General features: G+C 38.6%; 1 protein-coding gene across 2 annotated transcripts in view; it reads left to right on the top strand.

Annotated features, from left to right (window-relative positions):
• The first annotated feature begins 6,532 nt into the window (after positions 1–6,532).
• The window catches only part of sgcd (sarcoglycan, delta (dystrophin-associated glycoprotein)), a 171,171-nt gene continuing 150,310 nt past the window's right edge, over positions 6,533–27,393 (top strand). The window contains exon 1 of one of the 2 annotated variants that reach the window (XM_083564419.1): positions 6,533–6,670. The gene's annotated coding sequence lies outside the window, so the exon portion shown is untranslated. Of the gene's footprint in view, positions 6,671–21,676; positions 22,307–27,393 lie in introns of those variants that run through there. The other variant, XM_083564420.1, reaches the window with a different exon arrangement.

Genomic DNA, 27,393 nt, shown 5'->3' with positions numbered 1-27,393 from the left:
CCACTAGACCTTTAAAATGATCTTTACAATTTTATAGCTCTCTATATATATATATATATATATATATATATATATATATATATATATATATATATATATATATAAAGATCTAGGGCTGCAACTAATTAATATTTTAATAATCAATTTGTCAGATGATTAATCGATTAATCAGATAAAAAAGATACATAGTTTTTATTAGACGTTTTGCTATATTTGCTTTATTATAAATATATAAACCCTAATTTAGGGTATTTATATATAAAAGTGTATTTAAAAAATGCAAAAGCCAAATATTGAGTTCAACTATCTTTAATTTTGACATTTTGAAGCTTATTGTTGAGGGATTTCTCCTTTGAACAGATTCCCTCATGCTGAGTTGTTTTTTAACAGCATTTGAGTATCCAAGGTGAAGCAATTTGTGTAAATCAGAATTTGTATTGTATTTTGCAGATGGCATGTTGACAACCATGCTTAAAATATCTATATAAACTATAATACAACATTGTTTTGCAAATTTTTGTTTAAAAAAAAATACACTTTGTTTATTTGTGAAGAGATAAGCATCTAGAATATATAATTCATTTGATTTTGTATAATAATTAAATAATAAATGCATAAATTAAATATGCAAACATTGAAAACAACATGTGAACGAAGTAAAGCCGCAGTTTTTTTCAAGTCTGAAAACAGATAAGTTACTTTTTTAGTAGACAAACGCTATAAAAAGAGATTATACAGTTTTTAGTTACCGTGCTGATGTTTCACCAGTGACACCAGTCTATTTTCTTTTCACGTGAATCACTGTGGTACTTCCATCCAACACAAACTCCGCTTCACATAACGTCCAGGTACAGTTTTCTTCATTGCGTTTAATATAAAATGCTCCCGTGCTTTGGATGACGTGGGACGCACACTTTTTCCTGCTGCTGGTTGACCCCGTGCTGTTCGCCATTTTTTGCAGGTGGCTGTGTTACCTTACCCTCACGCTAACCCGTAGCAGGCCAACTAATCGATAACTGCATTTGTTAACAACTAATTTTATTATCATTTATTATCAATTTTATCGATTAGTTGTTGCAGCCCTAGATAGATCTATAAAAACTGCCATAAAGACGAGGAGAAACTTGTTGTTGTTACTCATCCACTAAAACAGAAGAACCATGGGGCAGCGTAATTCTTGCCCCCAGGACCTCTATTCATTAGTGCTTGTAGCAGTACCTTATATAAGGTACAGTATGTGAGAGATGATCTGCCAGATATAGCAGCAAAACAGAACGGTCCCTGGACAACATTATCCCCTGGGTCACTCTGTAAACACCCATTTAAAAAAGGACATTTTCAGACCAACCATTTATTGTTGATGCTCAATGAAGCATCACATACAGACAAAACACCAGGTTTCTTCAGAGGATGACAAAAAACAAAAACAAATTTTTAAGGTTAGAAATTATTACTAACTACTAAACTCTTGCTTTTCAAATGTGGATAAACATGTAGACACTATATTTCTAAAAGTATGTGGACACATGCATATATAATTTGACTCATGTACTGTAATAATTGCTTAATTATGTCTCTTTTATATTCTACAGAGCTGGCAAAAGTAAACACATCCTTCACTTAAGAAGAAGTACAGATACTCATATTTTAAAGGACTCTGGTAAAAGTTGAAGTTCTGACTACACTTTTTTACTCAAGTTAAAGTAAAGAAGTTTGAACTCTGACGTACTTCAGTAAAACGTAGCCATTACTACTTTCTGTTTTAGTGTCATGCTGGTAACTGGATGTCACGTCATATTAATATTAATATGGCTGTCAATCGATTTAAATATTTAATCGTGATTAATGGCATAATTGTCATGAGTTAACATTAAACGCAACTTAATCGTACACGTTTATCTGTTCTAAATGAACCTTAAATTAATACTTTTCAAGTGTTTAATACTCTAATCAACATGACCATGGACAAATATTGATGTTTTATTCAAATGTTTGTTTATTATTAGTAAAACCGAACTCAGCATAGAGCATGAAGACTAAAAATTATTGTAAATGTTTTAAAGTAACACGAGCTTTCTCTTCTAGCGCTCGCCCGAGTTTCCTTGCGGACCGGCACGCCTTTTCTCACGTCCACCCGAGATCACTCCCCTGGCACATACCCCCAACGCCCGACTCAGGCCAGGGAACCCTCCGGCCTGAACTGACTCCGTGCCCCCATGGCATGAGAGGCAGAAGGTGGTGAAGGGTGCTCCCAGATTCCAAAAAACAGGCAGGCGTCTAGGTGGGGAAGGAGAGAGGGAATGAGAGAGAGAGAGAAGTTGCCTGTCCCTGGGTACACCGCCATCTGGACTTCCCTGAAGAGGCGTGGCAGGCGCCTGTTGTCGCTGCCAGTCTCATCTCGCCGCACAGGACGCAGTTGGCACCGCAGCGGTTAATGAGGTGATACCGGAGAAACTCTACCTCTTCTTTCATACGAATTTCAAAATCAGAGAATATTTGTTTTTGATGTGAATTTGTTCATTTAGAAGTAGACATTCGTACTCTGCTCACAGAGATGCCAGAGATACTTTTATTTATCTAAATAAAAGTAGACACTTTACAGATTCAAGTAATGTATTGATCCTATTTGTATGATCAGAAAAGGCAGAGTATTGTTAAGTTTGTTTTGGCATTATGCGAGTTTGTCGATTCCAGTGGGTTCATTGTGTGAATCACGGCGGATTTTGGGGCTGATTTGAGACTTGGTGCATCAATAAAACAAATGTTTAGTGACTAAACATTAATTTTCAGTGGATTATTATTATTATTATTATTATTTTATATATATCTGAGGAAAGAAAAGACATCGTGAATAAACGTGTGTTGCATTGAAGATTTTAATTTTATATATATTTATTTATATTTTAATTAAAAACGAAAAAGAAACACGCAATTTAATAAAATCAATGGCGTTAAAATGAATGTGTTAACATGTTGATTGTTGACAGCCCTAATTAATATATCAATACAAAAACGAATTTCTAATTTTTTTACCTAATGAATGCATCCAGGGTGAAGATCCACCATGTAGAACACGAGCAGAAAAAAGATGATGATGATGATGATCAGGAATGTCTCTGTTCTTAGTCATGTTCTCATCACTGACTCCCTCTGTCTCATCCACGTTAACCCCAGACTTCTTACTGCCTTCTGCCTGCTCATTGTGAGCTTCATAAACTAGTCTACATCTGTGGTGTGTGAGAGACAGGAGATGATGCACCAGTGGGAGACTGAAAAAGCTGCGCAACGAGAGGAAACAGGTTGATGTGCTGAAAACGCAAACAAAGGAAAAAATCCCTTTGGATTGGGAAAAAAAACTTCCCACCTCTGACATTATATTATATTATATTATATTATAATCTAAGAATATAAATAAATAATATAAAAATTAATATAAAATTATATTAATAAATAGTTAAATATCATTTAAATGTATTTAATTATATTTATTGATTTATTTGTTTACCGTAGTGTTTAGTAAAAAATGTCATATTTTTTTTAAATATTTAAATATTATATGAAATGAATGATCATTAATTGAACCTGCAGATGCACCAATTAATTGCATTATTACTAATACATTTTTTTTTACGTTTTGACACCCAGGTGTTAAGAATATCTCGAGAAAATGTACTGGAGACTCTGTGTTCCATGAATGTTTAAAGCTGAGATCCGAAGCTGGCAACCGCTGCACACATCTGCCAAGGAGTATCTGGATCTGGTCCATATTCCGACGTTCTCAAGTTCTAAAACGCTCACTGTGTTTGAACTGCATCTTAATTAGTTTTTTTTTTTTGGCAAATTGAGAATTGTGTGAATATCAGTGATGAACCAAAACCATGGAAACCAGACAAAGAGAAACCTGTGAAGCAGAGATGCGTGTAATTCCTTGGAGGATCCTGTAGAGGAACCTAAGAAGAATAGAAAAAGAATAGCACAAAAAGAAAAGTTCTTCAGTAAATAAAGACTTGTTATTGAGTCTCAAACCGCCCATCTTTGGTTCACTGTGAACTGGTACGTAGGTTCTTTCGGACGAGTAGACCGTGAATTTCTTCTGATCTAATAAAGTACCAATAACAAAACTGCAACCATGTGACTTGATTAATACACCACGTTCTTAGCTGCTACATCTTGCTAATTCCTTGACTATTAATTATGCCAGTGAAAGACCAAGATTGACAGATCCTGTCATAAGATTCTTCTACTGTAAGCTCTGGATCATCATTGTAATTTAAATTTTCTTCAGTATTAGTGGAGATTGTGTATATTTTTATAGAGTATTATCTAAACTTCTACAGTCTGTTGTAGCCTGTTAGCATAAGTCTTCAAACAGTACCTTGTGAATTGGGTTTGCAGAGTTACAGAACATCAACATATTTACAAATAAAATGCTGCCACGTTTCAGAACTTTGCCCAGGAAGCATAGCGACGATATATCTTCTACTTTCCTCAACACAATCCATCTGCTATTGACTCGGCTATTAGTTTCCTGAAACCCGACTTACGAATAACTGAGTAACGATTAGCAAACAACTCAGTCATTAATTCACTGCATCATTAAATTGAACGAATCATTCGTGACCACTTCCATGGACCAATAAAATCGGTTCAGGGTCATGTGGCGCCACAATCGGAAAAATTGAACCACAGAAATGATTTTCTGGAAAAGGCATAAATCAACTTGCCAATAGACGCAACAAACAGGAGTGTGAGGTTCCATGTGATCTATTACTAAAAACTACAGTTCTAAAAAACTTGATGTGACGCGTCAATGTACAATAATCCACGAGATTTTAAGGCTCCAGAACTCACATGAGGGTTAACAATTAGCAAGAATCAGCAAGACGTTTATGCGGTTTAATAGACGTCCTTATCATGAATGACTTACAAATAAGCAGGTAATGGTTAAGGGCCTTGCCCAAGGGCCCCACAGTGGCAGCTTGGTGGTGCTGGGATTTAAACATACAGCCTTCTGGTCAGAAATCCAATGTCTGTCTACTGAGCTACCACTTCCTGCTACCCAGTTAAATTTTATATAAGCTGATGAGCAGGAAGTGTGTGATAACTAATTAAAGGCAACCCTGAAGGATGCAACAATGAATAGCTTTAGTATTTTCAACAGTAATAAAAGGAAGTAGAAACAGCTGAGTATCTTCAAGATTCTTTATAAACTGTATCTTATGTTACAGAGCTACAAAAAAGCTACTGTAATAATAATTTACACCATTCAGGTATAACATTATGACATCATAACATTATGACTGGTGAAGAGAATAACATCATCATGGCCCCTGTTAGTGGGTGGAAATAATTATAAGGAGCATGTGAACATTTTGTCCTCAAAGTTGATGTTGGATTTGAGCGAGTTTGACAAATTGTGACGGCTAGACGAATTTGCTAAACGAGCTCCTGCAGCTCAAATTGCTGAAGAAGTTCATGCTATTGATGATCGACGGGTCACGACTGTTTTGACTATATTTAGAGCCTCCGAAGTATTCACTGTTATACATTTTACAAAAAGAGTTTGTGTTTTGATTAATCTGAAGAAGCGACACATATATTGAGGATACACGTTATGGACAAAAGTATTGTATCATCTGACTTTTCCAACCATATGTGGTTCCAAGTCGGAGCTCACAATTGCAAAGGACGTCTCTGGATGCGGTAACATAGAATTTTCCCGTTCCTTGAACTAGGAGACCAAAGCAAACTCCATGAAGAAATGCTTTCCATGGGTTGAAGTGGAAAGCATATAAAGCTCAAGCTTCAAAGCTATAAACCCTATTGAGCACCTTTAGGGTAAATGTGAACGCTGATTGCACCCCAGACCTCCTCACCTTCTTCTCTGTACCTGACACCCTTGTGGCTGCGTGAATCTCCACAAAATCTAGTGGAACATCTTCCCAGAAGAGTGGAGCTCATTATAACGGCAAATGGAAACCAAATGTTTAATGGGATGTTCTGAAAGAAGCACATAGCAATTTTTTGGTCAGGTGGTTTGCTAACACTTAATAATGCTATGCTAATGGATATCACACCTTCCTGAGATTCTCAATTCAGTTTCTCAGACATTTCCTTGTTTTTTCCTTAAATTTGTACGCTTTCTTCCCCAGTCAGATATCAGCGTTTTAGTTAAACGTTAATGCAGAATTATTACCTACAAACTAGGTGATTTTTTCTTTAATATACATGTATACATACAAAACTTTATCAGGCTCAGAGACGGAAAGAAAAATGCAGCACTTGAATTGTTTTCAAGTCAGAGCCGCTGACCAGGCCAACATTTTTCTGTTTAGCAGAGTTGTTAGTTTTAGTAAAACACTGTCAGTGGAAGAAGAAGAAGAAGAAGAGAAAGGAGAAAATGAAAAAAAAAAACCCTGTTGTATAATAAGTAGCTTTAAATAACCGCTCAGGCTAGGCAGAGTTTAGCTGCACACTGAGCCGTGCTGATAACTGACTGTAGACAGCTGAGTTGAGCCTCATGCAGTTGTTATGGCCTGTAAATTAGCATGTGGAGGCGGAGAACAACGCTGTATACGGTTTGGCACGGAAACTCTAAAAATAGCACGTCAAACACCAGATTCGTGAAAGTTCTACACGCCTGTGGATTTAACGCACTGAAGATTAAACGGTAGGAAACTTAACAAACAAGTCTTTCTTTTCTCAGCAGAGGATATACGACTTTGGTTTAGCACTAATTCTAGGTTTTGTATTTGATAGTAAGGCGTCTTGGAGTCTGATTTAGCAGAAAGCTTCAAGGTGATGCATTGATTGGATCCACACCAACATTGTATGTGTTACCATAAGTAACATACAGTTACAGCTACATTACAGTGTGTGACTAACGTTTTATTAATGACTAGACCAGTAAAAAAATAAAAAGAATAATAATTAAGCAAATATTTGTTTTCTCTGCTGCTGATTTACATGATTAGCGCTACGCTGCTTGGTAGCTACTTTCATTTCAAATTAAATATCATGTATTACTCATTTGTATTACTATGACATATTAATGTGCTTATAATATATATACTAAAACACAGTGAAATTCTTTCCTCACTTATCCAAGCATGGAATGAAGCTGGGGTCAGCCCTGATATTGTGTCTTTGGAGCATAGGAACTTGTTCAAGGGCTCAACTGGGGCAGTTTTGCAATTCTGGTGTTTAAACCACCAACCTTCCAATCAGTAACCCAGAGCTTTAACCACTGAGCCACCAGTCTCCTGCAGTTAGTCTTCGAGGTCTTGCCTAGAAAACTGACATTAACCACTGGAATCTATAGTCTAACCCGGCATTAGCAAAGAAACCAGGCTAATTTTGCACGCTTTGGTACGCATTGTACTATTCTGATTTGTCTTAGATGGAAGAAGACCAATGTGGTACAATCGTGGTGATTTCTTCAGTCAGGGCGTCTAAACGTTTTTAACATATAGCCAGAGATTTGGGACGACCATCTCAAAGATCTCCTAATGTTTGTAGCTATGACCTACGCCTACTGACCAGCCAATAAAAATGCAACATTGCAACATGAAACGAAGTCTTGATCGACGCAACCTGGAGCAAAAACTTAAATAGCATAAAGGTTTTAGGCCAAGCTTACATTTATGTGTGCCAACGTCAAGCAACTTATAGCATCCCCTGTTAGACTTTACTTCCTAACCATGACCGGGTCCAAATTCTCAATTTAGTTTTAATTCAATGTATTTGTATTTGTAGAGCATTTTTAACAATGGACATTGTCTCAAAGCAGCTTCACAGTGATAAAGTGGTTATAAAGTTGTATAAAAGAGTGTTTACGTTAAGTGCCTATAAGTTTGTTTCTTAGAATTAAAAGTTTATCCCTAGTGAGCGAGATGAGATGGATAAGATGGCATGAGGAAGAAACCTTGATAGGAACCAGACACAGAAGTGGAACCATCCTTATCCTCATCACTAAATGTCTGGTCATTACAGTTCCATCATTGTTGTGGTGTTCAGTTCACCTTCCCTTCAAGTGAAAACCAGGATCTGATCCCATTCGGATCATGTTTTATTCTTTAAATTTGTCTTTATACCGTCTACATACATGCCATAACTATAGCAACAGCAACACTGTGTGTGTGTGTGTGTGTGTGTGTGTGTGTGTGTGTGAGTGTGTGTCTCTGTGTGTGTGTGTGTGTGTGCGTGCATGTGTTTGTGTGCAAGAAACAACTCAGCTTAATGATAAAGAATACACACTTTATAGTGCGTGGGGTTCTGGCAGTGTTTTCTTTAGAAATTTCAATGTTTTTCCTTTTATGTGAGCCAATAATTATATTTTATATTACTTTCAAAGTTGTAAAAAAAAGAACAACACAGTGAACTCGTAATATACTCGAACCGCAGGACTCCATACTTTAACAGTTTATTTAAGTTTGTTTTCTTTTTAGTATTTTTAAACTTGAAAACATACACAACAGTACCAGGGGTAATAAGATTTGTTTTGCGGATACATGAAAACGCCAAAGAATCCATAGCGCTAGCGATAGTTGCTAACCAGGAAGTGGCTTGCGCTATGGATTCAAGATTCAAGATTTGTTATTTGTCACAATACATAGTTATATGCAGGATAAAATTTGCAGTGAAATGAAAAGTAAAATAAAGAAAAAAAATATTGAATTTGAATCCATAGCGCTAGCGTTAGCTGCTAGCAAACTTTGTGTGTAGCAGCTAACACTAGCGCTATGGATTCTTTTGAATTTTATGTCCAGATTCAAGAATTTCTCCTAAAAGGAGAAAATCCTGACAATTCTACATATCGAGGGAGTGAATGAATGAAGGACATTTGTTAACGTTTGCTGAAATAATTAGAACAGTTAAGTTGAACATATTTTTAGAAAATTAAGTATTAAATGTAAAATACACACATGCATGCACCAACACACACACACACACACACACACACACACACACACACACACACACACACACACACACACACACACACAGACAAGAGTAAAAAAATATTTTGTTCCCATTTATTACATTTTATTTAATCAATTTAATTTGTGCAAATTTAATTCACTCAATTTAATCAACATAATAAAAAAAAGTATTTAATTGCATTCATTAGATTTATTAAATTTATATAAAAAATACTAAAAATGTTATTTCAACCCAGCCATTAGTGTTGCACAAGCCATGTAAAACTTTAACATTTTGATAATCTCAAATATTAATAATAATAAAATGCATTAATAAAAAATTACAAGCAATTTTATGTTTTGCATTTCTAATGACCTCACTGAGCTCCCAGGTTCATTGTTGATTCTAGTATCACTTCCTGTTCTAGGCCTGTTATTGTTTTTTAATAATGGATCATACATTATGGAAATATTGACCCCAGAATCGAACCTTGATTGTGAATTTTGGTTTCCCAAACATCTTAAGTTTTGAGATACACTGAGGATTTTCTGTTTTATTTGAATCCTGAAACTAAAAAAAAAAACATTTCTAGCTCTAAAAAAAAAAAAAACCTCCCAGACTTGTAGAGGTCTCTGACGTTATTTAGCTCTTCAGACATTACTCTTAAGTGTTACTCTTTTATTTAATGACCTTCAAGGACTTGAAACTCGCCTATAGCGATCGCATGGAACAGTGAACCTGTGAGAAAAAGAAACTTATATTTAGTTGTATAACTCAGACAACAGCCACCATCCACCCCACCACCCCTTCACCCCTCTGTGACGCTAGGCTTGTTTAGCATTCCATCTACCCTGTCACTGCCTGTGGTGCAAAAATGCAAAAGGAGCCAGCTGTCGTTTTGTAAGCTCATGAATTCATGTATGTTACAAATGCGTCCTTCCTGTCCGATGTTTACGGCGGTGCTGAGAGGCAGACCTCCCCGGGCGACTGAGTGTAAACGGGCAGAGTAATCCTCCGCTCTTCAGGATTTCAGCAGATCAGACAGACACATTTATAAAATCCATGACTTCTCTCTTTTTTTCTGGCTCCAGTCCAGTGGGATAAATCATGACTTCAATCTCACTCTCTTTCTCTCTCTCTCTCTCTCTCTCTCTCTCTCTCTCTCTCTCTCTCTCTCTCTCTCTCTCTCTCTCTCAAGTGCATGACGTGTGAAGTTTTCAGACATCAAAATCACCAAGCTATGCACGAACTTCACTTTTAAATCAAATGCATGAACTGTGGATCTGTAGTCCAAACCGTGTGTCAGCACTTAAATCGCATAAATAATACATCGACACATAATTTCACAAAAATATTGGGACATCCGACTTTCCTACCCGTATGTGGTTCTTGTAGCGCATGTGTACTTAAGTAGCCTTTTCGTGTATCTTAAATATTAAAATTACATTTACATTAATATCATTCTATTAATAGATCAGTGTGCTGAGAGTCACATTCGAGTCTTTACATATAAACTGAGTTGATAAAGTGAAGAATCTTGTGATAAAAATGATAATTGGAACATTAAAGTCATAATAAATCATAGTACTTTAGATACTTAAGTACATTTGAAGGCAAAAACGTTTGTACTTTTATTCGAGTGAAACTTTAAAGGGACAATTTTGCTTTTTTTTACTGGAGTCACATTTTACTCAAGTACATGGTTTGAAAACTTTGTCCACCACCGACTAATTAAAAATACTTAAGCGTTTTGAGTGTCAATGCATTAAAAAAGACATTTAATCACCTTTCAGCTATACTTTAGTCTCAGAATGCATTTAGAAATACGCAATGAATTTTGCTACAAATATCTTAACGGTGCTTTTAAGTGCATTTAAATGATCATTTTGTAATTATTTCTGCTTGGACATGTTACACGTATATACGGTGGCCGAGAAGTGCAAAACACATTAACAAATCCGAAAACAAAATAACAAATGCAAAAACAAATGAACAAATTCAAAAACACAACGACAAGTCAGACAAACCGAAAAAGGTAGGTATAGTTTGTGAATGGAAACTTACCGATCATTGGACGAGACACCTGTCATTCAGATGTATATCTTGACTGACAGGTGTCTCGTCCAATGATCGGTAAGTATTCCATATCAAATCAATTTTAATACATTTTAATTTTAATTTCACAACTTATAAATTGTTCAAATTAGTATGTTATTTACATGTTAAGACGACTGTGTGAAATAGGAAATGCAAATTATATAATAATAAAATGATTATGTTTCTTTTGCACCAAAACGGCACATAACGGAAAATGTAAATTCACATACAGAAATACATCGTTTAAAGTGAATTTTGCTAGCGTCCATACCTTCCATGCTTTCATACAAAGCCAGTTCCATAAAGATTTGCTTTCCACGGGTTGGAGTGGAAGATCTCCTGCTATAGAGACTTCACCCCAGGCCTCCTCACATTCTTACTTTCACCTGACTTTACTAACCCCCTTGTTGCTGAATGAATCTCTACAAAATCTAGTGGAACATTTTCCCAAAAGATCAGAGCTTATAACAACAACAAAAAGAGACTAAAATTGGAATGGGATGTTCAAAAAGCAGGACATAGAAATCATATTTTTATTTTTAGTCTAAACTAGCATTAGCAAAGATAGCAGGCTAGCCTAGGAGCTCATGCCCTATAGGTTCCTCACCTTCAGCTTCCATACTTCCGTCTGGTGGATTATCCATTTCCAGATGCACACATGAAATCATGAAATCGTTGCGATTCTAGATTCATTTGATTGGCTGATAATCGTAGCCCAGTCAGGTGGCGGATGAAAGAAAAAAAGCCGGTTGAGATTTTCCTAGAAATGTTATTAAATAAAATGTATCGATTACAGTATTGTAGGATTCCGATATGACACAAACACCTCACATTAATCCAACAAAGGTACTATTTTCAAATTCTGCCATAGAATATGTGTGTGTGTGTGTGTGTGTGTGTGTGTGTGTGTGTACTTGTATATCAGTGTCTGTTTGAAGGGATGTCAACCATGAAAGTGCAAATATAGAACACACCATTAGAGAGTGTTGGCCTGCAGTGCTGTGAATAGAAGCAGCCACTGAGGAAATCCAGACATGCCGTCCGCTTCCTTTGAATGCTGAGCTCATATGTGTGTGTGTGTGTGTGTGTGTGTGTGTGTGTGTGTGTGTGTGTGTTTGACCGTAATTGCACGAACAATTGTTTGCCAAGTTTCAGCAGAGGTCATTTCCCTATTCTTCACTCTTCCACAGCATGAGGGAGCCGATGCTGTCTTGTGGTTACAGTAGATCAGATGTTGAAATGAATTCACCCTCCTGTACACGCGAGCCAACGCTCATGGAGGTAGAAAAAAAAAAAAAGAAAAAACGCCTTCCCAAATGAATTCTACAAGCTAGAATTAGAATCTCTGAAAAACTTAAACTCAGATGTCAGCAGTACTACATGGACGAAGCGCTTATATATCTAAGATTCGTTTCTAGATCGTTTCTTGTTATTTTCAAACTTTTTCCAGAACCTTCTGTAATGGGGGAACCACCAAGCTGCCACTGTTGGGCTCTTAAGCAGGACCCGTAGCAAATTCAGGTACTGATGTAGGTGAGAAAGTGAGGAGGCCTGGGGTGCAGTCAGCATTCACATTCATCCCAACGATCTTCAACAAAGTTGGCGTTTAATAGCAGGAGATTTTCCCCAAAAAATCCAACTCATGTAAATCAGAGATTCATAGAGCTGGCTTTGTGCACAGGGTTTGGGTCTCCTTATTCAAGGGAAAGGGAACATGAGTTATAATGGTAGAAGAATGCTGAGGATGGAGCCACCGGGTAGGAGGAAAAGAGGAAGTCCAACGAGGAGGTTGTTGGATGTGGTGAGGGAAGACATGAAAGAGGCAGATGTAGAGGACAGGGGGGTATGGAGACGGATGATCCGCTGTGGCGACCCCTATGGGAGCAGCCGAAAGAAGAAGAAGAAGAAGTTCAAGGGAAAGGGAAAATTGTATGCTCTCCAGGAACAGTTTGGGGAAGAATCTGAGCGAGTCTGGAGCTATGATTCTTTTTTTTTTTTTCAAATGTTTTCATTTTTTTCCCGAGTGAAATTGTTATGAAAGCCCTCTGGCCTATTCCGGGCATGTGTGAAAGGATGGGAGGATGATGGGATATGTCAATTTCCACCAGCTGAAACGGCTCAGAGAGGAAAAGACAAAGTGCCTCCGATATGGCTTTGATGTTCCCTTCCTGAATTATGTCTAGTGTGCTATCATGGCTAAATGAGACCTCTGTAATCCTGAGGCTTTGACTCTGCTGCATGTGTGTGTGTGTGTGTGTGTGTGTGTGTGTGTGTGTGTGTGTGTTCTCACCTGCAAAATGACACTGCAACATGGGCGCGTTTTGATGCTTGAAAAATATACCATAAGGAATTTCACAATGGGCTTAAAAAAATGCAGCGATCATCAGCGTACACGGTTTCAGTTAGAACACGGGCTGACGTGACCGGTGCTGCATTGACTTATTAAATCTTTATAATCCACCGTAAACACACACAGCAGATCCACTGGCGTCGGTCGAGCCTGTGAATCATGACGTGGGTCGCTTACAGCAAGAGAGAGACAACTGTAGATTCTTCATTCAGCAGCATATGGATTGCAGAGATACATTTATATTGTCTTGTACAGTATAGTACCGTTTTCTCAGACGCTTCAAATCGTTTCTCAGATCGTAAATGAAATTCTTACACGTCTCCTCTTCACAGAGTCATAAAAGCAAGTTCTTGTCGCTTTGAACAAACTTTACTTGATTGTGGACAATTTCCTGCTGTTTCCCACATTATCGATTGTTCATGTTCATGTTGATCAAAACATATTACACTGGTTCTCACCTGAATCATCTCAACCCCCAAAACATCTCGTCATCAGTTCACTGGATTAGTCATCGAATGCAAAATGGTTAAATCGGTTGTCAGAAGCTGTCAGGATTAACTGTACAAAAATTGATAAATTGTGCAGATGAATCTTCATTCATTCATTAATTTTCTCCCGCTTATCCGTAATTCGGGTTGCGGGGGCAGCAGTCTAAGCAGGCCCCCGCCTTCGACTGCTGCCCAATCCTCACAGCACCGCCCCCTACGGTCCCTCCTGCAGGTGGTGAGCCCACGGGAAGGCGGCCCCACGTCACTCCGACGTCACGGACCTTGATATTTCCCTCGTAAGGGACCCCCGGAGCATAGAGGGTTAAGGGCCTTGCTCAAGGGCCCAAGAGTGGCAGCTTGGCGATACCGGAGCTTGAACCCCAGACCTTCCGATCGGCAACCCAGCGCCTTAACCACTGGAGCTACCACTCCAGATGAATCTTGAACGTCACTAATAGAAGGACGTGTACAACAGGTCAAAGGTAAATCTCATAAACCTTCAATTAGCGTCAGACTGCAAAACACAGAATTACAATTTCTGAAAATAGATGAACAACCAGGAAACGAACGAACACTATTACAGTACAGTCAAAGTGTGAATCCTGTCTGGTCTTTTGCAGTCAATATAAATCAAATATGCAACAAATAAATGCATTTGTGTTGCTGAAATCCATAGACGCCAAACAGAAGAAATTCAGCCTCGTGTTTTTTCAATCACTGTGATCCAAACTGTAGTTTAAATCAGGAAACACTGAAACCGTCCGCCGTCATACTGACAACGAGACTAACTATACTGCCAATCGTGTTTGTGAACAATAACTAGAGGACGTGTTTTTCTGATGTCAATAAGATGTTTATTGACACAAACACTAAGAGATAAATGAAGGATTCGGAGAAAAGTACAGGCTTTTGCACGTTATCCATTGTGTTGTACACACTTTTTGGAGAAATGCATCCACTCCAGAGCAACTGAGAAAAACTGTAATGCAATTGTGTACCTCCAACGTTGTTCTATAAGTTTGGGGAAGAAATAAATACACCTCATGTCAAACGCTACAATGCCGTTCTTATTTTAATGAATCTGTGTGATTATCCAGCAAATAAAAGAAGAGTCGTGTGAAAGTATATCCCATAATCTTTCTTCTCAGATCGAGAACGTGTAATAACTCAAATTAAACGTGCTGTTTATCGCTCCTGAGAACTCTAATCGAAACGGACAAGTTACATCACTCCACTCGCGCATGATAAGGAATCGCCTTCGCTCCGACAGACAGCAGCTCGACTCACCCAAGCTGAAGTGATGGAGCCATGATGTTTGTGCTGTGATGTTTAATACTGATCTGCTCTTCCTTTTTTCTCTTCCCCCCAAAAAAAATGAGAGACGAGACGAAGCGGATGTGATTTATTCGTTTGTACTTTTAGCGATGCGCCCGACAGAGTCGGAGCCAAGAATTACTGGCAAAACATTTTTTTTAATCAAGTCAGATGGGTGAGGGTGAAGTAAGGGTGGCTCATTTATTATTCGCTTAATCCATTATGCATGTGCGAGGTCGTACAGGGGAGCACCTTTGGAAAATTTGTTGACCAGGAAAAAAAATAAAAACAAAACAAAAACAGGCTTCTCAAAGTCGTTCTTCTTAAAGATTTTTGTAAAAGCGAATCATAACGAACAGAAACGCAGGTTTCCGTTGTGTTTTTAATGATGCACACGTGGTGATTGACAGGAGATCAGACCTGGATGGAACATTGTGGAATGAGGGAAGATCTGCTGGGAATTTCCGGCACTAATATCCCGTTTGTGTCTATAACTCAGGGTCGTTCAGCGTGACACCTTCACATCTGCCTCCATTCAGCTGGAGAGAGAGCTACATGACCTCCATCAAGGGGGCACTGCTCAATCAAACTTCATTTCATGTATGTGTGTGTGTGTGTGTGTGTGTGTTTGTGTATGTGTGTGTCTAAATGTTTTCCTTCCGCTGAATTTGTTGCAGAAAAGTCGACGATGCATTTTAGGATAGAACTGAGAACTTTGTTTGGAATGAACAGATAATGTGTGCTAAACGAATACGAATACAGATAGAGGTTCTAGTTCTTCAGGAAGCTTTCCAGAAAGCAAGGTGGGATAAGATGTGTCCATCAACTCTTAACCCTCAAAAGTTGTATAAATTCACTTTAAATAAAATTATCTGCCAAATGTCAAATGCATCCTGGTTGATAATCTCAACAATAAGAAACTATAACGAGTGAATATCCTCTGTCTACCAGCTGAGGATGATCGCTTTTGAGATGTGGTTCCTCTTAAGATTTCTTTCTCATACCATCTCAAGGAGTTCTGCTCCTACCATCACTTCTAACTCATTTATTCTGTAAGTGATATTTGACCAAAAAGTTATAGGGACACAAAAAACCTGCAGTGTGATAATGCACTTTGTTGAAAGTAAAATACAAATAAAACTGAATTGCATGAATCCCACAGTCCTCCTCCTCCTGCTCCTTATCATCATCATCATCATCTTATACACCACAAGTTACTTATCTTTGAGTTCTACCATATCATGTCACAATATTTAGCTGAAAATGTCAATAGCTTATGTATGTAATTCTAGTTCCCTGATGGAACGAGGCGCTGCATCGCAACACTTTGCTCTGAATCACGTGTGTAATCTGTTAAATGGAAGGCGCATCACCACCGGCAGGGTGATGTCATGACCAGGAAGCTATAAAAAGCACATGGAGTGAAGCCGGCACCAGCTTCTGTAAATGAGAAGGAAGCAATGCAGGGATGCCGTGTGGCAAGGAGACACAGCGCCTCGTTCCCTTAGGTAACCAGGTTTAAATACGTAACCTAGAGATGTTCCCATCCAGGCTGCATCGCAACGCTTAGGGAACGAGAGTCCAATACCGCCAGACTGACCAGTCCCTGACTAGTGTGTAAGAGCACAACTATATTGAAGGACAGATGGGCCAGGAGTGGCAGAGAGGTCGAGGTTATAAAACCTGACAAAGGTCAGTTTGGTGGACCAGCCTGCAGCGTTGCAGAGGTCTTGAAGGGACTCTCCAGAGGACCAAGCTTTAAAAACTGCCACACTCCAGGTGGAGTGCGCTCTGAGCCTGAAAATTAGCGGGAGACCAGAGGACTCCTAGGAGGACGCAATAGAGTTGATAATCCATCTGCTGAGAGTCTGCTTATTAGCAGGGAGGCCTCTCCTCAATGAGCCATAGCAGATCAATAATAAAACGTAAGTGTCCACAGCTTGCACCGGGCACAGCCGGTTTAGCTTCTCCTAGTCTGGGGCCTATAAGAAGTATAGAATGCCTGGATCCTAACAGGTGGGTCTACTGTGGGCATCTTGGGGACGTAACCTGCTCTAGGGTACTGGAAGGCACTGGCCATGCCATGGCTAACTCCAAAAAAGAGGGGGCCACAGAGAGGGCCTGCAAATCACCTACTCTCCTCAGAGAGCAGATAACTAGCAAAAGCACAGTCCGGCTTAAAGCTTGTGGCCAGATTATCTCATCGGCTTCCTAAAGTCCCTGGAAGTGCCCCAAGACTTTCGAGCCTGTCCAGTATTTCCCTTCACCAGAGGCCACCTCCTGGAGCTTCGAACCCTACACTTCTGAGTTGGGGTTGGGGATGCACCTGCCGAGCATGAGGTCTCTTTGTTGCCAGGTCTGCCATACAGCAGAGCTCTTACACCTGGCTGCCCATGATGTCTCCCATCGGTGACACCGTGCCTTTCATTGGACAGATTACACATTTGATTTAGAGCGTGGACAATGCGGAAGCGTTTCCAAAGCGTTGCGACTCAGCTTGAGTCGCCGAAAGGGAAAATTTTAATATGACATGTTGCCAGATTTCAGGGAAAATTCCATCTTAAAGACAATTAAAAAAAACCACATCTGGGACAGAAGAAATGTTTATCTCCATCTTTTTCTCAACCTCTGCACAGGAAAGAAGCTAACAGTGGTGAGCACGCATTTCAGATTTATTTCACTGTTGCTCTAAATAGCCCACACAGACCATGTATTGTGTACAGGGAAGTGTATCTGTGTTTGGGAGGGGCGTATGCTCTGATTCTTTGAGCTCATGTATTCAAAAGAGGGCAGATAGATCTTTCCTCCAAAGCCCTGTAAAACTTCATGAGGAACAATCTGAAAGACTTTTCTTTTATTTTTTTGTATTTTGTACTATTGTGCAACATTTGCAAGCTTACTTAGAGAAAGAAGGTTGCCAGATAGCTATAAAACTATGTTTTAATAATAACTACTTGTTATTATAAACTTTAAACTCCACTTTCAAAGATTTTCATATATAGATACAGATATTATTAGAGAACATTGAAACAATACAAACCTTGATAAAAGCAATTTGGACACTGGGAGAACAGAGCTCAGGATCAATTCCTGAACTCTGAAGGTGAAGCTGTTGCCTCGAACATTCGCTCCAATGAACGTAAAAAAAACGTCCCATATTTCTGATGTACCGCGGTGTTTAATCAGTACTGTGAGAAATCGCTTTATTTCCACTGAGACCAATGGCACTGATTATCTCTACAAGAACAGAGATCTAAAACTGTATTGTATAGTTTTTTTTGCCATTGCTAAGCTGTGAGGAATGTGGTACGATAAAGGGGAATAAAATATATTTTTTTTAGATTAATCATGACTCTTCACCAGCGCAGACAACAGAGTGGAATTTGGTTCTTTGCCTTCTGAAAGACGAGATTAGTCTGCGTTCATTTTATTGAGCGCTAAGACATGAGACGTCCCATGAGTTCGGTTCCGATTTCGTCGGCGAGAAAACAAACTCAACATTGCTTGAAGTTATGGCATGAATTTTTAAGATTGTGGTGAAATTTGATCATTTAAGAAAACACTAAAAATGAAACCCAGGACTGTGTAGACGTGCAGGGAGAAAGGGATTGTGGAGAAACGGAAGAAACGCAAGCGGTTTGTGTCACATGACCTGCCATTGCAGTGCACATCTTAGAACCTGCAATCTTCCATCTGTGCTTAGATTCACTGAAGAGTTTATTTAGGTTTTTAAATAATTTAGCTTTCGATTGTTTGCGTGTTGTTATTTTGTATTCGAGTTGCACTTTATTGGGAAATCATGCAGCAGGAAGATGACTAGGGAGCATTAAAATAGTATAATCCAAGATAAACACAAAGAGGATCCAAACCAGAGGAACTGGTTACTAAAGAAGGTTTGGGCTTAACAGTCAGTGGGAACACTAAGTCTTCTGTAAGAGGAGAACAATATCTAAAAAAATAAGTATATTAATCGAGGTGAGACACGTAACAGCACAAAATTGTGTTAATGTTCACAAGTACACTCAAGTCGGCGCTATTTTGTGTTTTGTGTATTTGTCCCACACTGTCTTGTGTTGTCTGTCTGCACTTTTTGTCTGTACTGTTTGCATTCAGATGCACTTTATGTGGCGAGGACACTTACTTTAGTCTTTAACTCTGTGTCCTGTTTTGCAGTTCTCTGTTGTGTGATGTAGCACCAGGGTTCTAGAAAAATGTCTTATTTCACTGTGTACTGCATCACCTATATATGGTTGAAATGACAATAAAAGTTTCTTGACTTCACTTGAAACAGTTGATCACAGTAGTATAATCAGCCAATGACATGTTTGAGGCAGAGGCAGGACTCAAAACAAAACAAAAACACATGTTCTAATACAGTGTAGTGCAGGGAAAGGGGGACATTTTGGAACTAGAACCCTGGGACTTCGGCACTCTTCTGGGAAAGCTTACTACTAGATTTTGAGGAATTAATGTAGGGATTTGGGTGAGCACAGTGAGTCACAGTCAGTCACTGATATCGGGATACTAAGGAGGCTCCAGTTCCAGTTCATCCTGAAGGTGTTAAATGGGGTTGAGGAGGTCAGGACTTTGTGGTTTTTAGACTTCAACCTTACACCAACATCCATGACTTTATAAAGTTGTTGTGTGCACAGGAACATTTTTTTACTTACTTCAAGTCTCCCAAACCAGGACCAGTCTACGGTGGTAAGCATCTCTGCATTCCTCTGTTCCTGGGAGCTATGGGTAGCGATCCAAAAAAAAAAGTCAGTGATACAAGTTCCCCTGAAGAGGTTTCTTGACCTTCTGTCTGTGTGAGGGCCACATCATTTGTCCTTTCTGTAGTGGGGGTTTGGGTCGGTCTGTAACAGAAAATGACAGAAAGTGACAACCAGTATTATTGTGGATCATTTTAAATGTATTTATTTTAATCCTAATGCAAGATTAGTTTACTATTTTGTTCTGCACCATACAGACACATGAGCATCACTTTTTAAGAGATATATCACCTTTTAAAAAAGTGTTATTACCGCCATAATAGCATTTTTCATTACTACTGAAATCAAAACATTGTCATTGCTTTTTTAACAGATTTTTTCTTTCTTTCTTTCTTTCTTTTTTTTCTTTTTTTTTTTTTTTTTTTTAACATTGCCAAAACATAGCATTGTAATTGCTATTGAAATTAAACATTCACTTACTTATGCATATGTTTGTTGGGTAAATCTAACACATAATTAGACCACGTTAATAACTAGAGGTCGACTGAAAGTGGATTTTACCGAAACCAATAGCTAGGTTGGATTGTACTTGCCGATAACCAATGGATACTGGATAAAAAAAGAGCAACAACAAATATAACACGTCCATGTAAAATAGTACTGTACTTTATTTCAGCAAAAAAAACATTACTAAATCGTGAAAAATGTGCTAAAGGAAATAAATATCTATATAATCATTAATAAATATAATTATATAATTAATACATTTAAAAAATATATAAATATAGCACTCTTCGTGCAGCGCGCAGTCTCACGTGTAAAAACAAACAGCATGTGGCATCAGTGATTCGCCTCTAGTGGCCGCTCTCGTGATTCTTCAAAATAATGCAAACATCGGTATGGATTTTTGCATTATCTATATGAGACTGGACATTTTAGTTTGAACCAACATTCATTATCAAATACAGATATGAGTAAAGCATATATTTTTTCAATTACAATTAATTATGTCTCTGGGATGGTTCAGAGAGCCGGTCCAAATGTGGGGGCGGACTGTAGTTTGGGAATCCCGTGATCGGGGATCTCACTGGACCCCCTGGATCGAGACTCCTGGGCAGGAACAAGATCTGCTGTAAAGATTAGCTCCGTAGTTGGTCTGGAAAAACCTTTGGCTCTACAAGAAAGAGCTGAAATCTATGTTGGGTAGTGGAGATGTTGTCCCTATACATCCCACAAATTAAAATAAATTAAGAATTTATTTATAAAAATTTTTTTTAATTATACAATACAGCACAGTTCATGATGTTCGGCTTGCCGATTTGTTGCCATGGTTTAGAATGTTTAAAAGGTTTAGTAGGTTCTGCAGTCTGTCTAGTATCTGCACTTAAAAAACAGATTTGGATGATAGATGGTGCTTTTATGCAGTGTTTTAAAATAATTCAGTGTTTAGTTAACGAATTGGGCCGGATAAATCCGAAGTGCTTGTGGTCTCTTCTGGTCAAGTGTCTCTCAATGAACTTCTTTTATCTCATGGCAATGCCTCTTAACCTTGCATTTGCACCTCTCTCTCTCTTTCTCTCTCTCTCTCTCTCTCTCTCTCTCTCTCTCTCTCTCTCTCTCTCTCTCTCTCTCTCTCTCTCTCTCTCTCTCTCTCTCTCTCTCTCTTCTTATACACACACACACTCGCTTTTGTATTTTCTTCCCTCCTCAAATCATGATCTCCTCTGCTGCAAAGAAAACTCCACCTACTCAGTGCTGCTAATGTAGTCACTGACAGTTCGAGCTCTCTCGCTCTCTTCTCTCCTCTACTGCTCTCGTCTCTCTCTCTGACTCTCACTCTGCACTCATTTGCTCACTCCCCCTCTCCCTCTCTCCCTCCTTCGCGCTCTCTCTCTCTCTTTCTCTCTCGTTCTTCTCTCTCTGGCTCCCTCGTGCACTGTTCGTACCAGTCCAGGATAAATAAAGGCAGCTAGGAGGATGTGGAGGGGGGAGAGAGATGTAGGCGCTTGCGGACGGAGCACAATGTTGAGGCGACTCTCGCTTGCCGAGTCTTGGCTCTGAGGATTACAGACACTTTTGCATATTCTCCCCTCCCGGTTTTACCACCATTCCATCACCCACTGGAGGATGCCCAGGTCTGGTTCTCCGTCTGACATGACTACTGCACTTTACTTCGTGTTTAGTACCCGAGCCTGACTCTTCCCAGAGCTCATACGCTGCTGAGGTTAATGGAGCCCGATTCCTGACTTTGGTAGACGTTTCCACTTCTTCGTCCCCCTTGTTCACTGGCTTGGCATTCGTGGGGGGTTTTTTTTCACCTTTTTTTTGCCAGGGAAAGACATAAGGAGGCACTGGCAGTTCTCCAACTCCATGTATTACTGACTCGTTCGAGGCTGCGATAGTCGGCATCCGACAAAGAGGTAGGAGTTTAAAACATCACCGCTACCATTTCACCTGAAATGTACAAATTTGACTGAACAAGTGATGATCTTTCTTATCATGCTGGTCATATCCCTAAGCAAATGTTTCACTTTGGAAAGAAAGATGGAAGTGATTAAAATCTTTTCTTTTCAGCACCATCTGTCATATCGTTGAGCCCGCATGGAGACTCCAAAAGATGAATGCCTCGGGGCTTTTGAACATTAACCAGGATCTTTTGGGCTCAGGTGTCGACAGACAGGGCAGCAATTCCAGCACAAGGGGGAGAATGCGAGTTTATCTGGGGCCATGCTTTGCTAATTTTGGCATGAAAATCTCTCTTGGTATAAGGTCGAGAGGCAAGAGCTTAAACATAACAAATCAACTTCAGAAAATCTTACTTCTCTTCATAGATCTGATGTCTGGGGTTTTCAGGAAGAGTGTCTGAATATCTTTAGAGTTATTCTGCTCAGAGGATTAGATTAGTTTCAGTGTATATTTTAGTGGTTGTGTACAGAATGCGTTTATTCGTTCACACTCTACGAAGTGCACAGCGCCTCTTTCCACTTCAAAGTCATGACAGAAAAGCATTTTCAGCACCGATTTACCCGTAGACATGAAATTAATGGTCGGTTGAAGGATGAACTGCAGAATTTCCTCCGACATGTCAGTGGTGAAAAGCGGCAGCCTGCCTAGATGAGAAAACACCTCCACAGAATCTAATCAATCGAGACAGAAGTGAAACGGTTTTCTTACATCCTGACTAACGAACCGTATCACGCTAACTAGGAGGAGTGAAACATTTCATTAAAATATTTCAGGAAGAATCGCGTACACAAACGTGCCAAAGCGTCTCCGCAAGCACGCCGGTACACAGTGCTAGCGTTCAATTTCTGAACCTCTACGGCTCACGAGACGGCTTATCCGACAATCCAGCAGGATATGATTTCGCTCGTCTGTTCTGATTCATGCATATCGTCTCGTAATGATCTCTGTCACCTGATGGAAGCAAATGCATGAACAATTTTTTCACTCTAATTGAAACATTCTGGATTAATGAGTGGCTTTTTTTGTAATTAAGTTGAAATCTAAAGTAAAAGGTTACGATTCAGGTTTTAAGATTAAATATCCAGAACCAGATTTTTATTATTAAAATTTTGTTGAATAAAAAAACTTCAATAAAGACAATTAAACAATTAACTACCAACAAATTTGATTTATTATTTGCTGTATGTTGCTCATTTTTGATTCTTATACCGTTTGAAAAAAACTTTGTGGAACCCTGAACATAAGATTAGTGTTTTATTGACATATCATTCCACATTCAGTCCCCATTTGCCATTATAATGAGCTCCACTTTTCTGGGAAGAAGTTTCACTAGATTCTGTGGAGATTTGTGATTAAGATTAATTCAGCCACAAGGACATGTGTTAGTAAAGTCAGGTTCTGATGGAGGTGAGAAGGTGAGGAGGTCTGGGGTACAGTCAGCCTTCACATTCATCCCAAAGGTCTTTAATAAGTTCGCGGCTCTGTAGCAGGAGATCTTCCACTCCAGCTCATGTAAATCAGATCTTCATAGAGCTGGCTTTGTGCACAGGGGTATTATCATGCTGGAACAGGTTTGGGTCTCCTAGTTCAGCTAAATGGAAAATTTCATGCTACGTCCCATGCATTTGTTTGTCTACAACTTTGTGTGAACAGTTTGGGGAAACCTCCAAGAGTCTGTTCATTGTGCAGTCACCTCCCACAACTGATCTACATGAGTCTACAGTGTGCCTTTGAACAAAATCAGCTCCGGCCCCATGTCTTACTTCCCCCCAGATTCTGAATAAAGCTGGTCACATATAGATTGGAGGCTAATGTTTTAGAAATGGATTGTAGCGTATTGTATTGTTTTAGATTCAGGAGAACCGTCAAATATCAAAACCTTGCCTAATTGTTTAAAGCAGATCCAGTGTCACTGTATTAATAATTCAAACTGTATGGTAGCAGATTCAGCAGTTACACCAAATAACACTGATTTATCATGTGGTGGAATTGAAACATTACTGAAGCACATAAAAATTCAGTAGACTAGTACACAAATTGAGTTAAGTCAATTTCTTAAAAATTTAAATAGTAACATCCAGAGGTCGGCAGATAGTGGATTTTAACCGATTCTGCTAGCTAGGTAGGATCGTACTTGCAGTGAATTTTTATACAAAAATCAAATATAAAAAAAGAAGTGAATGGTGAAAACGAAATGAAATAAATGTGAATTTATTAATTATTGAAATTAATATTGAGAAAAATAATAGACATGCATTCAAACTGAAACAAAAAAACATTCAAAATGAATGAAAAAGCCACTTCAAATAAACAGCATGTGGCGTTTAGTGATTCACCTCTAGATGCTGCTCTTGTACTGTATAACGCAACCCGGAAAAACTATCAGAATGTGTTTTTGTCGATAGTTTCAGTTAATCAACTACCAATGTTGATTAATCGGTAAAACCGATGAATCAGTTGAACTCTATTTTCATACAAGATTAAAGGCTAGTATTAAACTATGGACCGGTGTCTTAGGAATGAACATTGCACCAAGAATATTGCATTGGATTCTGCAGTATAACCAAATTACAAGTCATTGCCTTAAGACTTAAAGTCATGGTTTATTGCATCATAGAATAATTGGTGGGATTTAATTGTCTGGAACAGTGTTGATTCACTTCAGATTTAGTAGCATCACTAAAGTAACTCAACTCATCTGAAATTAGATTGATTAGACAGGTAGTCAAATAAAGAATATTTTTAAAAATCAAAATAGTTTCATGGGAAATTCAGGGGGGATCATCAAACATCGAACTGGTAAAATAAAATCGCATTGTTTCAGATCCAAATGTCTAGCTATATTATATGATATTTCTGCTTTATGGTCATACAGTATCTTGTCTTTTGTATCAAATTGATTAGTTATTGACAAATATCAAATTGTTGCTTTAAGAACTGAAAATCATATCCTATTGTGTGGAAGGTTTGAGAATCTTGTTTTTTTTAGATCTGGAATACATTTTGTATTTTCCTGCACAGACTTTCATCAGGTTCAACGATAACTGACCAATTAAATAAAACTTTAAGACTTTGTACTCTGCATCAGCGTCCGTACACTGCGCTGTTCTATCCTATCTTTCTTAGTGTTTACCTCCAGTTTTTCAAAATGCTGTTTCCCAGAATCTCATCCAATACCATCTTCGACACGCCGGAGTCCATTTACTCTGTAAGTCCTGTCGCATTCAAACCCACACACTGCTATTCAATAGTGCAGAAAAAGCCAGCGAGATCAGACCTCCCTCCTCGTCCTTCGGTCCCCAGTTCCCTCTTTATACTATTTATTTCCGTCTTTTATCTCGCGAAAGCTTTCCTGCCAGTTTGCCGAGGAGAATGAAATCTTTGTCAACATTTACATTCTCCCTGTGTGCATTGTGGAGGCTCCTGTATGTTTATGGTCGCTCGGCAGGGTGAAGACGAATCGGGCGATTCGAAGCGAGTCGAGCTCTTCGGAGACGCTGCTGCCGAGAGCGTTCGCTTCTCCTGATTGATGTCTGTGGATTCGCATTGACGATTCCACCACCATAACAAACATCACAATGCGGCCTCTGGCGTAGAGTTTTTAATTTACATAAATAAAAATGAATCAAAGAGAAATGCAATGTATAGTTTCTAAGCAGGTCGAGGAAATTGTACAAATGCTCATCTGATGTGGAGCAGAGGTGAAACAAGGTCAGAAAAATGGCAGTGAATTTTCTGTAGGAATGAAAAAAGTACGAAGACTCAAACAATCAATGAATCAGTCAATCATTCAACCATAATTACCTGCAAAACTTCCAAAACTTTAGAGGTTATCTTAACAATCTTCAATCTAACACAACCAAATTAATAAATAGCTAAAAGTTTGTGGACACCTGAGCATACAGGATTCATTTTGTGGCAATTAGTGGAGATTCATTCAGCCACAAGGGTGTCAGTAAAGTCACTGATGGAGGTCCAGGGTGCAGTCAGTGTTCGCATTCATCCCAAAGGTGTTCAATAGGGTTGGAGCTCTGTAGCAGGAGATCTTCCACATCATCCAACCCATGAAAAGCAGATGTTCATGGAGCTGGATTTGTGCACAGGAGCATTGACATGCTGGAAGAGGTTTGGGTCTCCTTGCTTAAGTGATGATGTCCAAATCTTCCAAAACAACATTTAAACTTTGTAACAAATTCCAATTACGCGAGTATTTCCCCCGTCCTGAAAATGATGTATAATTCTCAAATCCTCAGAGAGTCTTTGCCATGAGGTGCCATGTTGAACATTTAGCTTTCAATATGAGAGAACTGAATTTAAATCACTAAAAGGGTTGCTGAAATGTAAGGGGTGTACTCACTTTTGTGAGATACTGTACATATATATATATATATATATATATATATATATACACTGTTAGATCAAACCTGCACCTTCACCAACAAGAAATGAGATCTCAGATGTGGTGTAATGGTGTAAATAAATGGCGTCTCTTCAGGTATATTAATATTGATGAATTATAGATCACATGGTCTGTATGAATGATGGTCATATTTACCTCTCGGCCCCTTGGCTGCGTCGACTGGGATTTACATTTTCTAATCCCGTTGATCGTGTTTTTTTGATCTTATAAACGGATTGTACGGAAATGTGTTCCGAGCTTGTCGTGTATATTTATGTTTTTCTTTTCTAAAACATCATCCCTTTTTTTTGTATGTGTAACAAATGGTGCATTAAATTTATGTGCTTTAATTGCTTGCTATATTATATAATATCAAAGCTGCATATGAAGTTTTACTTGCTTGAATAAAATACCTCATTTTTTGAATAGTTAGAATGAAAAATCTATAGTATGTTTAGTTGTTTTTTAAAAATGTTTAAGTACTGTATGCTAATCCACTTGTGTTCTTCTCAGATTAGATTTATTTCCACTGCACTCACGTTCTTTTCCATATTTTTGGTTTAGATTACTACAATTACAGTGTAGATAAATATATATATATATACACACACACACACATGCTGAGATTGATTTTTTCAGAGG

Source organism: Silurus aristotelis (genome assembly GCF_946808225.1).
Source record: "Silurus aristotelis genome assembly, chromosome: 16".
In the NCBI taxonomy this organism is placed as follows: domain Eukaryota; kingdom Metazoa; phylum Chordata; class Actinopteri; order Siluriformes; family Siluridae; genus Silurus; species Silurus aristotelis.
This window is presented reverse-complemented; position numbering and strand designations above follow the sequence as displayed.